The sequence below is a fragment of the Eptatretus burgeri genome, chromosome 11 (genome assembly GCF_056783735.1).
Source record: "Eptatretus burgeri isolate ZD-2024b chromosome 11, Ebu_testis_v1, whole genome shotgun sequence".
NCBI lineage: Eukaryota > Metazoa > Chordata > Myxini > Myxiniformes > Myxinidae > Eptatretus > Eptatretus burgeri.
The window spans coordinates 56379330-56396829 of NC_140971.1; the positions used below are offsets into that span (position 1 = coordinate 56379330).

Below are 17500 nucleotides of genomic sequence, written 5' to 3' on the forward strand. Positions count from 1 at the left end.
CATATTCTACGAGTACCCTCTGCCCTCGCCCCACATGGTTAAACTCCCAGCATCCAGGTTTGTCACCCACCTCCACTCCTCTATTCCTCTCTTCTCACATTTATAGAACCACCTTTCGGGAAGGCGGTTCAATTGTGCTCTTCCCTCCAAGGCTTTAGCGAGCGGCACATCACCATCTCATGTCATCCCCCATCCTTGTTCTTTTCTACCCCCGTGAACCATAACCCGACCCTCTTATTTGCAGTTCACTGCGTTTCCTTTCTTCCTCTCTTTCCACTTCTGTTGTTTTCTTGTTCCATTGCTTATTGTATCTTCCTGCAGCCTCACTGTAACTACCTTGCCTTCTTAACCTCCATCACCTTGCTCTTCCATGCACCTACATTTTGTCTATACTATAAAAGGAGCCATGTGTGTGTGTGTGTGTCAACATGTGTGTGCATGTGAAGTCGACCCATTGGTTGGACAGTTCACCTGACTCCACCCACAATTTTGATAGTACAGCCACCAATTTAGGAACCCTTTTGAAACCTTTGGAATGTACTCTTTAGAACTCTTTAGCATTGACCGTTTAGATTTTAGAATATGGGGGTGGGAATGCTCACTTGCTTTTAGGAGTAGTAGTAGGTTGAGAGTAAAGATGAGACAGCTTTGGAAGGGGAATGTTGAGGCTTTGGGGAAAATGGGGGTGGGGGGTTGAGGACTTTTGGTTGGTGGTGGGTTTGAAAGCTTGAATGTGGGGAGGGATTGATGTCTTGGGATTGAGAGGGGAAGGGTGAGACTTTTTGTTGACAAGTTGTCAGAATTGCATGTGTAACTTTACTTGCAGTAAAAATGTAATTGTCGGGGGATCACCCTGTGGGTGGCGTGCTAGCTTATATAAAAGTAGGAAATACCATTTCCAATTATCATTCACACCATTGAATGAATGAATTGTGTTGCTTTTTAAGTACTGCATATTGGTTCCTTGAATAATTCATTGGTTTCACAAGTAGAGATCAATTATTTTACTTCCACGTGAAATGTTCACAAGCGTATGAGAAGTGCAGAAGTCATAAATTGACTAACAGGAACGTTATCATCAGATTTTTTTTCTTTTCCGTTGCTGTTTATCATGCTTCTTCTAAAGTACAGTGCATTCAATCTGTGTAATTTTGGGAAGTTCAACGTGAACTCATCTGTTTTGCAATTCCATAATCGTGCTTGCTTGTGTGCTGTGGGTAATAGTAATAGTCAAACCTGGTTTTGGAATTCATTATTTTATTTTTTTACATTTTTATTTTATTGTCATTTATTTTAATGACACTTAGTCATTATTTTATTTTTTTAATAATTATCATTTGAACATGCTGAAACAAATATAACCATCATTTTAATTTTTTTGTGTGGCTGTGATGAAGAGAAGGCATTTGGTGGGACCTGTACTTCAGTCGCATGGTGGCCCAGGATGCTGGGAGACTTTTGTGTACTTTTCCTGAATTACAGACATTGGTAGCCAAAATGAAAAAAAAATCAGCATGTTATTTGGGATTGATATCGAGCATCGGTTCCCAGCATCGTCAGCCATATGCTCAGTTGGGAACAACAAGCAGGAATCAATGTTGAGGGTTACGGTGTTGTGTGGTCAAATTTAAAATTTGCAGCATTTATTGGAGTAAGTTGGGACAAGTCAACAAAGGTGGTGCAAGCCCCCGACTCTCTGCCCCTACACCAAAATCCCTGCACCAAAATATAGCTGTGTCCAATGAGCTGATTGCCATGATAATTGGGGTAACACCGGTCAACAAGCGTATTATGAGACTGAGGATTCGTCACTCCTTGCGTGTTGTTTCCCTGGTCTCTGTATATGCTCTGACTGAGGTGAGTGATCTCACCGTGAAGGAGGAATTATATACAGGATCTGAGTCTGTGGTTCATCAGTGCCACAGGTAAGATACTCCTCTCGTCTTGGGGGATTTCAATTCATCAACTGGAACTGATAGGGATGGGATCCAGGTTATGAGACACATGTTGGTCCCCATGTATCTGAGACTGTGAACCAGAATAGCACTAAGTCCCTTGACTTTGTAAGAAGCCATGGACTTAGCGTGGCTCGTTCATGGTTTCAACTCCCACAGGCTCATCGCTGAACTTGGCATTCCAATGCTGGCGGTGTGGCAAAGGAGATTGACTATGTGCTCGTTTATGGTCAATGGAGGATGATTCAGAACTGCAGGGTCTACCAGAGTGCTCAGTTCCTCAAAACGTACCACAGGGTTGTTGTAGCAACTCTGAAGTTTCTGCTTAAATCCACGAAAATGGTACCATCCCAGCCAAGGCTGTATGTTGGCACGTTTAAGGATGAGAGGGTAGTTGAGGAGTTTGTGAGCAGGCTGAGTGGGGATTAGGGGGGTCTGGGTATTTTCAGGAATCCTTAAAAGTTGTGGAGTGCCTTCAAGACGACCATCCTTGATGTTGTGGGTGGATGTCTTGGAACCCACCTTCAGGCGAAGAAGAACTTTGTCTCCCAAGGGACACTGGATCCCAATGATCAGAGTCACAGGGCCAGGCTTAATGGCAGAGCTGAGCTGTTCAGGGAGTTAAGGCAAAAAACTGTACATACGCTCAGGGTGGACAAGGAGGTCTATGCGCCAGGAATCTGTGAAATGGTAGAACATTACCTGTGGTCAAGTGATTCTCATCCTGCTTACAGAAGAATTCATGCTTTGTGTTCCTCCAAGCCTGTTCCTCAGTGTAATGCAGTTAGAGCAGAGGGTGGTGGGCTCTTGACAAAGGAATCCGAAGTAAAGGTCCACCTGGCCGGTTACTTTGAGCACCTCTTCCAGGCTGACCCACCTGCTGTTGCATTGGATGTCAAGGGTGTATCTATCGCTATTGCTGACCCTCCAATCAACTGGAAACCACCTTCATTTGTGGAAACACAGGCTGCAGTGAACCAGTTGAAAGTTGGTAAAGCTCGTGGGATTTGTGGCATGCATGCTGAATTTCTCAAGGCTGGTGGAAATGCTGTATGCGTGTCTTCACATACAGTGCTGTGCTGTGTTTGGATCACAGGCATCATCCCAACTGACTGGAAGAGGGGCCTTGTTGTCCCTCTCTGGAAAGGGAAGGGTGATCACCAGGACTGCAACAACTACCGAGGTGTGATGCTGCTCTCAGTGCCGGGCAAGGTCTTTGCTCGGATAATTATTGATAGAGTTCGCCATCATCTTCTTGAGCACCAGCGCCCAGAGCAGTCAGGCATCACACCAAAGAGGTCAACAATTGATCATCGCCTTGCTCTTCGGATCCTCAATGAATGTAGATGAGAGTTTTGGCAAGGACTGCTCACCGCTCATGCTGACCTCCGCAAAGCATTCGATTCAGTGAATTGGGTTGCTCTTTGAAGGATTCTCAGTCTTCATGTGGTGCCAACAAAACGGATCAATGTGACTTCTGAACTATACTCTGGTGCTGAGAGTGCTGTGAGGTGTGGTGGGTGGTTCCATCTCCGACTTATTTACACTTATGACTGGAGTTCATCAGGGGTGTGTACTGGCCCCCACATTTTTCAGTACTTGTATGGACTGGATTCTGGAGAGGATTTCGGAGAGATCAAGCTGCAGTGCATCATTTGGGAATGTCAAGATCTCTGACCTTGATTTTGCATATGAGGCAGTCATCTTTGCATAGACGTTGGATATCCTTGTGGGGGCCCTCGAGGTGCTGAAGCAGGATTTGGAGCAATTGGGATCATGGGTTTCATGAGTCAAAACTAAGATCCAGGCTTTCCATGACATCTTTGATGCTGCTCTCTTTTCTGTACCTGTTTGTGGTGAGGATGTTGAGGTCACGGAGAGATTCACTTACCTTAGCAGTGATATTCATGTCTCCATATCTGGTGAGCCAGAGGTTGATAGACGTCTGGGTCGGGCCTGGGGAGTCATAGATTCAATGGATCAGGGGTGTGGCGCTGTCAATACCTGTGCAGGAGGATGAAAGTCCAAGTCGTTAAGTCCTTGGTCCTACCAGTTTTGCTCTACAGATGTGAGACTTGGACTCTGACCAAGGATCTGAGATGGAGACTTAACTCCTTTGGTATCAGGTCTCTTTGGAGAATCCTTGGCTGTTACTGGTCAGAGTTTGTGTCCACCAAGTGGTTGCTGAGAGAGAGACTCAGATGAGTTTTGTTTCCTGTATAGTCCGTGAATGTCAGCTGCAGCTGTATGGACATGTGGCTCGTTTTCTTGACGCTGATCCTGCTCACGAGATTCTCTCAGTGAGGGAGTCTCATGAATGGAGGAGGCCAACAGGCTGACCACGTGCTTCATGGTTGCAGCAGGTTGATTGGCACCTCAAGGAGATGGGGATTGGCCAGACATCTGCCTGGGGGATGGCCAGACGGAGGCCCCTGGAGGACAAGTGGAAAGCGGACGCAGTGACGCGCTGCTTCAACACATTCTCCCATACCTGACCTCAACTAGAGTGAAGTCAATGGCATGTCATTACAAATCCCCATGCTTCCTGCCTCAAGCAAGGTTGAAAGATGGCAAACATTTTCACTAAGAATTACCCAATATCAAATTTTGAGTTCAAAAAAACCTTCTGTTTTGATCCCTGTGACACAAAGTTCCCATCCCCTGATCATGAATGGGAGTGGGGGGAGGGGGGAGGGGGTGTCAGGTCAGGTGGTGTCAGGGCAGGTCTGGGAGCATGCACCGGAGCAGCGTGTCACTGCATCCTCTTTCCGCTGGTACTCCACGGGCTCCGTCTGGCCATCCCCCAGACAGATGCCTGGTCCATCTCCATCTCCTTGAGATGCTGATCAACGTGATGCAACCATGCGGCACATGGTCAGCCAATTTGACTCCTCCACTCATGAAGCTTCCTCGCTGAGAGAATCTGGTAAGCAGGATCAGTGTCAGGAAAACGAGTCACATGTCCATACAGCCGCAGCTGACACTCACGGACCATGCAGGTAACAAATCTCATTTGAGTCTCTTCAGCAACTGCTCGTTGGACACAAAGTCGAATCAGCGACAGCCAAGGATTCTCCTAAGTGACCCGGTACCAAAGGAATTAAGTTTCCATCTCAGATCCCTGGTCAGAGTCCAAGTCTCACATCCGTGGAGCAAGACTAGAAGTACCAAGGACCTGAAGATTCATACTTTCGTCCTCCTACACAGGAACTGAGAGTGCCACACACCATGATCCAGTGAATCCATGACTACCCAGGAACAACCCAGATGTCTGTTGACCTTTGTCTAATAGCCAACATGAATATCACTCCCAAGGTAAGTGAATCTCTCCACGACCTCAACATCCTCAGTCCTCACCACAAACAGGTACAGACAGGATAGCAGCATCCAAGATGTCATTGAAAGCCTGGATCTTAGTTTCGACCCAGGAAACCTCTAATTCATTCGGCTCTGACTCCTCATTCAGCACCTGGAAGGCCCCCAAAAGGATGTCCAGAGTCTCAGCAAAGACGACTGCATCATCTGCGAAATCAAGCTCAGAGATCTTGACATTCCCAAACGATGCACCGCAGCTTGATCTCTCCGACATCCTCCCCAGAATCCAGTCCATGCAAGTGCTGAAAAGTGTGGGTGGCCAGTACACAACCCTGACAAACTCCAGTAACAAATGGAAATAAGCTGGAGATGGTATCACCACATCTCATAGGTATCCTCGCATCATCGCAAATCGGCCTCCTTGTCCACCCTTAACGCACGTACAGTTTTATGCCTCAACTCCCTGAACAGCACAGCTCTGCCATTTAGCCTGGCCCTGTAACTCTGGTCAATGGCATCCAGTGTCCGTTGAGAGACGAAATTCTTCTTCGCCCAATGGTGAGTTCCAAGACATCCACCCGCAACATAAAGGATGGTTGTCTTCAAGGCAATCCACAACTCTTCAGGATTCCCCAAAGCACCCAGGCCCCCCAAATCTCCACTCAGCCTATTCGCAAACTCCTCAGCTACCCTCTCATCCTTGAGCTTCCCAACATCCAGCCGAAGCTGGGATGGTACCATTCTCCCGGATTTAAGCTGCAACTTCAGAGTTGCTTCAACAACCCTGTGGTCGGTATTGAGGAACTGAGCACTCCGGTAGACCCTGCACTTATTGATCATCCTCCAGCGATCATCAATGAGAACATGGTCAATCTCCTTTTCCACACCACCAGCATTGGAATACCTTTCCTCGCAATAGGTGTGGGAGGGGGGGGGGTCAAATCCAAAAAAATCGTTTCATATTGAAACATTTAATGGAAAAATGACAATGCTCTCACAGCTCTTGCCATGTGGTGATCATTACTACCAAGTTTGGTAAATTTCTGCCCAACTGTTTAGGAGATAGTGTAACCACGGACAGACGCAGCCGATTGCAATACCCTCTCCCTCTGATTTTTTTTTTAAGTGTGGGGATAAATATTGTTATTAATTTATTATAGTGCATAATTTTCTTTTTTGTTGTTGCATATTTCATAATTTTTCAGACATTTTTATTGTCACAAGGCCAAGACAATTTGTTATGATCTGCACTGGACAGGATGGAGTGAAATCTTATTTGTGTCAAAAACAATCCAGGCAGAATCAACCTCCTCAACATTTCCACAGTGAAGCAAAAGCTTAAGGCTGAGGTCGTGATGCTGTCGACGTACGGCGATTTTTCTTTGTCATGGATATTTGTTTTGTGCAGGCGTATGTATGACGCATGGCTATAGATCTACTGCATGCCTAAAACCCATCCAGATGCTTTCAGTAATCTCTCAGTATGACATGCATGTAAAAACAAATCCAGGGTAACAGACCCACATGTATCCAGATGACTGCCGTAACTTTAACGATCATTCCAACGATAACACATTTGAAGATGAGACGACGGAAGATGTGTTTGCCGAAGAGCTTGAGATGCAAGCGCAATAATGTCAATATGGTTCATATTTGTGGCACTAATTTCAGCAAACAGAACATCCACAGCAATCCTTGGTTAAAGGGTAGCATTCTTGTGAATGAAGGCTTGATAACTACAGCTCTGACTGCAGTGGGTTTAAAGTCGGGGAAGCATTTTGTATCGAGCTCACATATCCTTACGCACCATCTTTGAGAAATAGGGGATACAGATCATGCAGCAGTCACCAGTAATGCCCTTTTGTATCTATTTTGTTTGTTTACAGGGAAGCAAAGACCACTACCATTGGCAAAGTAACAATGTGAAGCAAAGTGGAGTGGATGATATGGTTCTTCTGTCCAAGATCACCGAGGATGGAATTGTTGAAAACCTGCGCAAAAGATACAATGATGATTATATTTTTGTATCCTTATATGTGGTGATGTCTTCCACATCAAGTGGTTGAATATAGTATTTTTTTATGACATAATCAATTTGATCCACTTTCAGCAAATGTTACCTTGTGGGACAAATTTAATAAAACTGGTCAATCATCAGAGTGAATGAAAAAGTGACACAAATGGTTTGAGAATATCAGCTCCATGTTGGTTAATTACCTCTGCCACCAGAGGTGGACGGCTATGTTTTCATCAAAATGTGTCTGTCTGTCTGTCAGCAGGATATCTCAAAAAGTTGTGGACGGATTTAGAGGAAACGCAGTGGACAAGTTAGGTGTCTGACAAGGACAGATTGATTCGAATTTGGTGAAGATCTGGATCTGGATACAGACATGAGAATTTGTCAAGTGATTCTTCACCATTGAGAGATGGGACCAAAAACGATATATTGCATCATATTTCAACAAGTTGTGGACGGACTCTGATAAAACTTGGTGGATGAGTTTGGTAGGTGACAAGAACAAGCCTATTAGAGGTAGGAATGCAGATCCGGCCTATCAGTGGGATACAAAACATATACTGTTCAGCCTGGCGGAGGTACGTGCTATCAAGCGTCGTTCTCGATAATTCCTTTGATTGTTGCTGTGAATCGATTAATTGTGTATTTTTTGTATTTATTGCAAGATATCATTATAGTGGCTTTAATTGTGTGATATCATTATTATTGACTTTCAAACTTTTGTTTCAATGCTGAATGGAATCTTGGTGAGTTACTCATCAAAATCATATCAACTTATGGATAATCAGTAATCAACAATTAGCAAAACCATGGATTACCACTTAGTAAACAAAATCATTGTGATTTATTCTCTCATTCATTCTCTCATTCATTCTCTCTCTCTCTCTCTCTCTCTCTCTCTGTTCTTTGTTCTTTCGGACTTGTTCTTCTTCAGTTTCTGCATTTCTTCTGCTGTCACGAACGTTCTTCTCTTTTCTCCCTGCTGGAAGCTTTGTTGTGTGCTTCGGCATATTTTACTGATAAACAAATAAATACTCTTTATCTTAGTTGCAATGAAATAAACTGTACAATTGCTGATCCTCTGTTCACATGACCACTCTGCTTATGATGACACAACGAGTCAATTGTTCATTGTATACAAGGCTCTGTGTTTGAAAATCTTCAAAATAGAGATAATATTGTTTTATAATTGATTTTTGAAAACATCAAAAGAAGCAGAAATGTGTTTGCTTCGATTTTGTGGAGAAATACATGGCCCAGCTCTGAGTTACTGAAATATTTGATGGAATAAGGAATAACAGCAAACAAGGTTTCATTCTTATTAATGTGGTGATGTCCAATGTCACGACTCGTATATTGTTGCGGTACTGCAAAACCACATGCCTCTAAGGCAATGGCACCCAACATACAGTGATCCACAGGCAGTTATTTCGTTCATCTTCGTGCACTTTGACCTCCCCTCATGTCTCGTGGATTAACGGGATGAAGTGCGTTGTGTGGGTTTAAATCCATTTAATGGGTCGGACTATTAACAGATAACTATCTCCTATTCTGATTTCGACTTCAACCCTTTCCTTTAGCCATGGTACAAAATAACAAGCAAGCACACACGCCATTCAAAATGCGATTGAATAAGCACACCACACTCCCTCTTCTGTCAGGTCAGGTTCGATCTGTGACCTGCTACAGGTACCATGTAAACCTGTACTAACCTGTTCCATGGTCGGGTTGTCGGCGACTAAACCGTCTCCCCCACCAGGTTTTCTGGTGAGGAGGGTGTTTGGATATGGACACCCAGCAGGATTAAAAACAAAACCTGTCAAAGGGCGGAGGAGCTCATTGTGAGCCAACGGCCATCCATATCTAGTGCCCAACTGTGTCTGCGGACGTCCTCCTGCAGTTGGGTCACTTCTTATTAGGAGGTTGGTGGCAGGATTTGTACTCCGGCCACCGTAAAACCCTTCATTCCGCAAAAACGCAAAAAATCTGAAAACCCACTCCGTGGGAGTACCTCCTGTGCAGCTTCCCTTCGCAGGGCAGCTCACCGGATGACGGGATTGGGGCAAAGCCTTCGCGACCCCCAATCTTTGATAGGAGGGAAACCACGGGGTAACATCCCTGGGTCAGATTGCGGGAGAGTGTGTCGGAGTGGTGCTGAGGTGTCGTCCACCAGACGGCGGTCTCCTTGGGTTAACCTGAGGCGGTCCCTTCGGGTGGGTGCCTGGAATGTCCTATCCCTAAGAGAGGATGATCACCTGTCTCTGTTATCATCTGAGCTCAAGCATTTGGACATCGGGATTGCAGCTCTCTCTGAGGTTCGGAGACCGGATTGCGGCGAGATAATGGTGGGTGGTTACACCTACTATTGGTCTGGTCGCTCTGATGGTTACCATACCCAAGGAGTTGCTGTAGCTGTGTCCAATAAGCTGACCCCAATGATAATTGAGGTAACACCGGTCAACGAGCGTATTATGAGATGAAGGATTCGTCACTCCTTAGGTGTCATTTCCCTGGTCTCTGTTTATGCTCCGACTGAGGCGAGTGATCTCACCGTGAAGGAAGCATTCTACGCCACACTCGAGTCTGTGGTTGATCAGTGCCCCAGACGAGATACACTTCTAGTCTTGGGGGATTTCAATGCATCGACTGGAACTGATAGGGACGGTTATGAGGTGTGTGTTGGTCCCCATGGGTCAGGAACTATGAACCAGAATAGCACTAAGTTCCTTGACTTTGCAAGAAGTCATGGATTTAGGGTGGCTGGTTCATGGTTTCAGCGCCCACAAGCTCATCGCTGGACTTGGTATTCCAACGCTGGCGGTGTGGCAAAGAAGATTGACCATGTCCTCATTGACGGTCGTTGGAGGATGATCCAGAACTGCAGGGTCTACCGGAGTGCTCAGTTCCTCAATACTGACCACAGGCTTGTTGTAGCAACTCTAAAGCTGCACCTTAAATCCTGGAGAATGGTACCATCCCAGCCGAGGCTGGATGTTGCCAAGCTCAGGGATGAGAGAGTAGCTGAGGAGTTTGCGAACAGGCTGAATGGACACTTGGGGGGTCTGGGTGCTTTGGGGGGTCCTGAAGAGTTGTGGAGCGCCTTCAAGACCACCGTCCTTGATGTTGCCGGTGGATGCCTTGGAGCTCACCGTAGGGCAAAGAAGAATTTTGTCTCTCAAGGGACACTGGATACCATTGACCAGAGTCGCAGGGCCAGGCTGAATGGCAGAGCTGAGCTGTTCAGGGAGCTGAGGCGTAAAACTGTACGTGCACTGAGGGTGGACAAGGAGGCCTATGTGCGAGGAATCTGTGAGGGGGTAGAGCATCACCTGTGGACAGGTGGTTCTCGTCCCGCTTACAGGGGAATTCGCGCATTACGTTCATCCAAGCCCATCCCTCGGAGCACTACAGTTCGAGCAGAGAGTGGTAGGCTCTTGACAGAGGAGTCTGAAGTGAAGGCCCGCTGGGCCGGTTACTTTGAGCGGTTGTACCAGGCTGATCCCCCAACTGTCGAGTTGGACGTCAATGGTGTTACAATCCCTGTTGCTGACCCTCGAATCAACTGTGGTCCACCTACGCTTGTGGAAACACGGGCTGCGGTGAACCAGTTGAAACGGGGCAAAGCTCCAGGGATCTGTGGCATCCATGCCGAACTTCTCAAGGCTGGTGGAAATGCTGCACTCGTGTCGTTGCATGCAGTTTTGTGCTCTGTCTGGAACACAGGCATCATCCCAACTGACTGGAAGAGGGGCCTTGTTGTCCCTCTCTGGAAAGGGAAGGGTGATCGCCAAGACTGCAACAACTACCGAGGGGTGACGCTGCTCTCAGTGCCGGGCAAGGTCTTTGCTCGGATAATTCTCGATAGGGTTCGCCACCATCTGCTTGAGCACCAGCGTCCAGAGCAGTCAGGCTTTACACCAAAGAGGTCAACGATTGACCGTATCCTTGCACTTCGTGTCCTCACCGAACGCAGACGAGAGTTTCGGCAGGGGCTGCTTGCAGCCTATGTTGATCTCTGTAAATCGGGATGTCCTCTGGAGGATTCTTGGTCTTCGTGGGGTGCCACCAAAACTGATCGATCTGATGTCTGAACTCTACTCTGGTACTGAGAGTGCTGTGAAGTGTGGTGGTACCATCTCTGACTTATTTCCAGTTGTTACTGGAGTTCGTCAGGGATGTGTACTTGCCCCCACACTTTTCAGCACTTGTATGGACTGGATTCTAGGGAGGATGTCAGAGAGATCAAGTTGCGGTGCGTCATTTGGGAATGTCAAGATCTCGGACCTTGACTTTGCAGATGATGCAGTCATCTTTGCGGAGACTTTAGACATCCTCTTGGGGGTTCTCGAGGTGCTGAATGAGGAGTCGGAGCCGTTGGGATTACGGGTTTCTTGGGTCAAAACTAAGATCCAGGCTTTCGGTGACATCTTGGATGCTGCTGTCCTGTCTGTGTCTGTTTGTGGTGAGGATGTTGAGGTCGTGGAGAGATTCACTTACCTTGGCAGTGATATTCATGTCTCTGCTGGCTGCGAGTCAGAGGTCAATAGACGTCTGGGTCGGGCCTGGGGAGTCATGGATTCACTGGATCATGGGGTGTGGCGCTGCCGGTACCTGTGCGGGAGGACGAAAGTCCGAGTCTTCAGGTCCTTGGAACTTCCAGTCTTGCTCTATAGGTGCGAGACTTGGACTCTGACCAAGGATCTGAGACGGAGACTTAATTCCTTTGGTACCAGGTCTCTTCGGAGAATCCTTGGCTATCGCTGGTCGGATTTTGTGTCCAACGAGCGGTTGCTGAGAGAGACTCGGATGAGATTTGTTACCTGCATAGTCCGTGAGCGTCAGTTGCGGCTGTATGGACATGTGGCTCGTTTTCCTGACTCTGATCCTGCTCACCAGATTCTCTCAGCGAGGGAGTCTCATGAGTGGAGGAGGCCAGTGGGTCGACCACGTGCCTCATGGTTGCAACAGGTTGACAATCATCTCAAGGAGATGGGGATGGGCCTGGCATCTGCCTGGGGGATGGCCAGACGGAGGCCCCTGGAGTACCGGCGGAAAGTGGACGCAGCGACGTGCTGTTCTGGCACATGCTCCCATACCTGACCTCAAAATAATATAAGTTATTCAAACGACTCATTATAGAAGTTTCTCAATAGAGAATTTTTGACGCTTGAGCACATGAGATTATTGTTGGTGTTGTCCACATTGAGCATAAGCGTGTGAAACTGGATAACTTGGCCAAAACGTACAAAAAAAAGTACAGGTATATAATACATCATATTAAAAATATCTGCAGAACAGGTACACTTGCTTCAGACACACAATGAGGTGTCCATCCCAAACCTAAGGAAACAAAGCATTGACAGGGACCATGAGCAATTCAGTCCATCTGCTGTTTACCAACGGATTCAAGGGAGCCTCAGGACATTCGACCCAATCACTTGATTCTCACAGGATAAAGGAGGACTTACAATACATTACAACATACAAATCAGCTCCAATACATGCTGTTTTCGCTCCAATGCTGTTTACAAGTCATTTGACAAACGGCACCCCTCCACCATACGGTATTCAGAGCGAATCATGGTTCCAGAGTCATCAGGTGACTCTTGAATCCAATGCTGTGACAGTTACCTCCCTTGGATGAAGCTCATGACTCAAACCATTGTCTCATGGAAAGCAATAGTCTCACATACCTTTCACAATCTGTTTTCTGGCTTCATTAACCACAAAAATTTCCTTGCTTTTTTCCAATTCCGACTCGAGATAGTGCTGTATCTCTTCAGCTTCAGCATTCTGTTATAGCAGTTTCTCGTGGAGACATCTGCAACAATGGAGAGCGACGTGTTATCACGAGAGAATGAACGTTCCTTATTGATGTGTTTTTTAAACAAGGTGATCACCAAGATAACTCTCATCAGAACACCAAGGACCAATTTGTACCATCAGCAATTCCAAAAGTTCCAATGAATATCAACCCAATAATTCACCCGTTCAAGGTCAAAATGCTTTAGACCCCTCCCAGTCCCCACAATGTAAATTTTGCCTTTTCTCAGTAACCCCCAAAAATTGCCAAATATGGTTTCATGACTTTTTAATTTGAAGTCTTACGCATCTCATGATGCTAAATTTATGCAAATCGGTAATCTGTAAAAATATCCATAAAACTAGGATAGTTGTTTGATTAATAATTGAATTAGATAATTTAAAATAGTTAAACATTTTATCACTAATTAAATGACACAGGATATTTGGTAAAAAGATTTTATATTTACACAGCAAATTTCATGTCCATTGGGCGTTTCATCCCCGAGATCTTGGGGGATCGGGAGGGAGAGGGGGTCAGAATGACCCCCCCCCCAATGTTACTTCGAAAAAAGCTCAGCCTGAATTGTATTAAAGTCTATCAACGACTAATGCTGGCAGACGGGTCCTCTGGCTTGAAAACCTTCCAATGGATGGCACACACATTGATCCCTGACCCCACATGTGAAACACCAAGGAAAATGCCAGTAGACAGACGCAGTAGACACAGACCGAGATATCGGCCTTGCTTAGAATGTGCAAATGCAAAGTCGCATTGCTTGTAAAAGTGTTGACTTCTTGATCCAGAGCCAGTACACTTGAGCTCAGAAACTCATATTGTACTAGACTGATGTATGCGTGTACCATGTGTCCTGGTAGACAATAAACCGTAGCCGCTTCAAAGTGAAGTGTGCAATAATTTGACTACATTTTCTGAGTTTGTCATTATCACGATTATCAGTTCCCTTTTCAAAATAGAGTAAAGTATGTAATCTATAATGCAATTTTTGTTGATTCCAAGCCCATTGAATGTGATGAATATCATTTGACTCTTGTTCTCCAGGCAATAATGGGTACTTTTCAGTGAAAAGTTTCAAGAGAGCAGCAACTTACAAATCAAATAATGGCTTTTTACTGAAAATACTGGCTCATAATATTTGAATACGCCTTTTCATGGTCAATTTACTGAATTTTACACTTTCCTTATATCAACCACCAATACAATAAGAAAACGAGAGGGGGAGCACTCGGGAGAGTGCAAAACCTCCGCCGCCAATACTGCTGGGTCACTCAAGTGAACCTTGTATCTTATTCATTAAATATGTCAACAGTACTGACAGTTATAGTTCTTTTCTCTAACATTTTTTTTGGGGGTGGAGCAGGTTGGAAATCACTTAAAATATGTAGAAATGAAAAAAAAAAAATTTTCTCTAACTTTTTTTTTGGGGGGGGGGGGGGGACCAAAGTCCAAAATTTAATGGCATGATCCTTGGACCATACCTAACCCCCCCCCCACCAAGTTTCGTCGAAATCCGTCAAGGAGTTTTTCCGTAATACTGTTAATAAAGAAACAAACAAACAGAAAGGGGTGAAAACAGTAACCTCCATCCATCTTCGAAGATGGCGGACGTTAATAAGAGCATATCGCCAATTTCGCTAAAGTAGAATGGCGGCCATTTTGGAAAATGGTCGCCAAAGCTGACCAAGGCACAATCTCGGGTGGCTCCATATCTGGAATTGTTCTGAATACATTATTCTACATGTATACCAATTTTGGTGCTTTTTTTGGTGCTTATGCAAATTTGAACAATTGATCTGAAATATCAGACTACGCTGCAGGAATAAATTGGAAATCAGCCAAACGAGGGTTAAAAAACACTATCGCGCGCTTTTCACCTCAGATCGTGAGGTAAAATTACAAAATCGTAATCCAGTCCTGGTCGAGTGTTTGCACGAGAAATTGATGAAAAATGAAAAATGAGCCAAACAAGGGTTAAAAAAAACACTATCGCGCGCTTTTTACCTCAGATCGTGAGGTAAAATTACAAAATGGTAATCCGGCCCTGGTCGAGTGTTTGCACGAGAAATTGATGAAAAATAAGAAATGAGCCAAACGAGGGTTTAAAAAAAACACTATCGCGCTCTTTTTACCTCAGATCGTGAGGTAAAATTACAAAATCGTGAAATAAAAATTACAAGCCATTCATATATTCCATAATCTTATAGCTAAACAATTCAGACGTTCGATGAGATGCATCATTTGAATTTTTTTTTAAATTAATTTGAACATTTATTCGTTGAAAACCGTGTTACGATCTCACCAATGGCCGCGCTTGTCAAGGCGCTCAAGGAATCCTTGTTGCCGTTGCATTTTTACAAAGTTGAAAAAATAAAAACGACAAACAATACAAACGCGAGACTTACCTTATTCTTCACAGGAAACACTCACCTTTCGAAATATCTGCACGGAGTCGCAGCACCGACGCAAGCAACCCGTCTCACGACGGTCGAAACCCAGCTCTCGTTCCCTGTTAGTGGATGAACAAACTCTGATCTGACGTTCACCGTCTCTCGAACCAGCCTTCTGTGGGAAGGAGATCGTCAGAGAGACAGAATCAGACAGATGGAGAAAAACGGACAGAATTCAAGCAAATCACGTCAGCAAGCAGCTTCTAATGGACGAATACTCCTACCAGTCCGTCCCGCCCACCGCCAGCGTTCTCCAGCGAATTCCTCTGACGTGACCAGCAGTTCTCTGAGGAAAAAACAGGCCGTGATATTTTTATTCAATAAGTGCGTCGCGCTTTCATGGTCCGGCCTCGTCTTGGAAGTTTCATCGAGGAGTTATTCCACATCCGGGACATCGGTCTCGTTTTTTTATTTATTTTTATAATAATTCGTCGTCTTATACTTCTGTCACGTGACGTGACGTCATTTCCGGTTGTTCGCACGCGCCTGTTTGACTTCCTGGCCAGATAAAGATAAGTTTTTTGTGTTGTTTTTTTTGTGTGTTGTTTAACGTATTTTGCATTCGACATTTGTGTCCGGGGTTGTGGGATTGCTTTTATAAAGGGTGCAGTTGTGTTCATAACAGTTTTAGCGCGTATTTGTATTTGTTTATTGAAAGAAGAAAGGGGAGGTCTGGTTTTTACAGTTTAGTGTTTACTTGAAGTATGGCGTTTAAGTCTGTTGGGACCTTGGGAATATCGTGGGGAAAAAGGATATCAATAGAGAGGGAAGTTGAAAGGAAGAGAAGTTGATACAATGTGATCGATGCTTTGCCTTTTGTGAGCCATATGAAGGATAAACGAAGCGGAGTACTCAATGTTGTAGGAAGTGTGAGGAAATAGCCCACTTGAGGAGAGTTATTAATAGGTTGAAGGAATGGATAGATAATTTGCAGCAAGCAGCAGAATGTGAGAAATTTGTGGATAATAGTTTGTTGCGGTTGAGGAGTGGTTGCTGAGGAAATAGCAGTGGTTAGGGTGCAGTGGGAGCAGGCAGTTTTGGTTAGGGTGCAGTGGGAGCATGTGGTGGTGTGGGTGCAGTGGGAGCAGGTGGTGGTGTTTGTGCAGTGGGAGCAGGTGGTGGTGTGGGAGCAGGTGGTGGTTAGGGTGCAGCGAGAGCAGGCAGTTGTGGTTAGGGTGCAGTGGGAGCAGGTGGTGTTGGTGCAGTGGGAGCAGGTGGTGGTGTGGGAGCAGGTTATGGTTAGGGTGCAGTGGGAGCAGGTGGTGGTGTGGGTGCACCGGGAGCAGGAAATGATGTGGGTGCAGCATGAGCAGGAAGTCGTGCAGGTGCAGCAGGAGCAGGAAGTGGTGTGGGTGCAGCAGGAGCAGGAAGTGGTGTGGATGCAGCAGGAGCAGGCAGTGGTGTGGTTGCAGAGGGAGCAGGTAGTTGTGATTGTGCAGAAGTAGCAGGCAGTGGTGAGGGTGCAGAAAGTACAGGCAGTGGTGAGGCAGCCAGTTCAGGCAGTGGTGAGGGTGCAGCAATAGAGGTTTCTCGGAATGAGGTATGGGAGATAGTTTTTGTGAGTGATGAGACTATTAAATAGGTAGATTCTTCATTCTGCAGGAAGGATCGTAGACATGGAGTTCTGTGCAGTTTTAATGGAGCAGGAGTTGGGGACATTGAAGGAAGTGTAAAGGACATCGTATCAGGTCACGGGAAGAAGATGTTGGTTGTGGTACACCGAGCAGCAAATTATTGAGGGAAAGTTTATTCAGAGGTTTAGAAAAATAGATACAGGATGTTGAGGAAGCAGCTGAAAGCAAAGAGTTGTGAGACAATGTTTTTCTGGGATTCCTCGGTGAGGAAATTGTATAGGAATTATGAGCAGAGTGAAAGATGTCAACCAATGGCTTGAAGCATGGTGAAGGGAGAAAGGTTTTACATTTAAGAGGCAGTGGGAATC

General features: G+C 45.5%; 3 long non-coding RNA genes across 3 annotated transcripts in view; 2 read left to right on the top strand and 1 right to left on the bottom strand.

Moving 5' to 3' along the window:
• Positions 1–8364, top strand: LOC147017120 (uncharacterized). Its single transcript, XR_015049357.1, has 2 exons — positions 1–57; positions 7157–8364. It is a non-coding gene; the product is annotated as an uncharacterized LOC147017120 (long non-coding RNA).
• LOC147017121 (uncharacterized) lies at positions 5637–15922 on the bottom strand. Its single transcript, XR_015049354.1, has 4 exons — positions 15783–15922; positions 15539–15673; positions 12981–13108; positions 5637–7261 (listed from the first exon to the last, which is right to left on the bottom strand). It is a non-coding gene; the product is annotated as an uncharacterized LOC147017121 (long non-coding RNA).
• Positions 15923–16560: 638 nt separating this feature from the next.
• LOC147017122 (uncharacterized) overlaps positions 16561–17500 on the top strand; it is an 8654-nt gene continuing 7714 nt past the window's right edge. Inside the window, exon 1 of the long non-coding RNA XR_015049355.1 lies at positions 16561–17500. This exon is cut by the window's right edge and continues 255 nt beyond it. This is a non-coding gene — a long non-coding RNA (uncharacterized LOC147017122).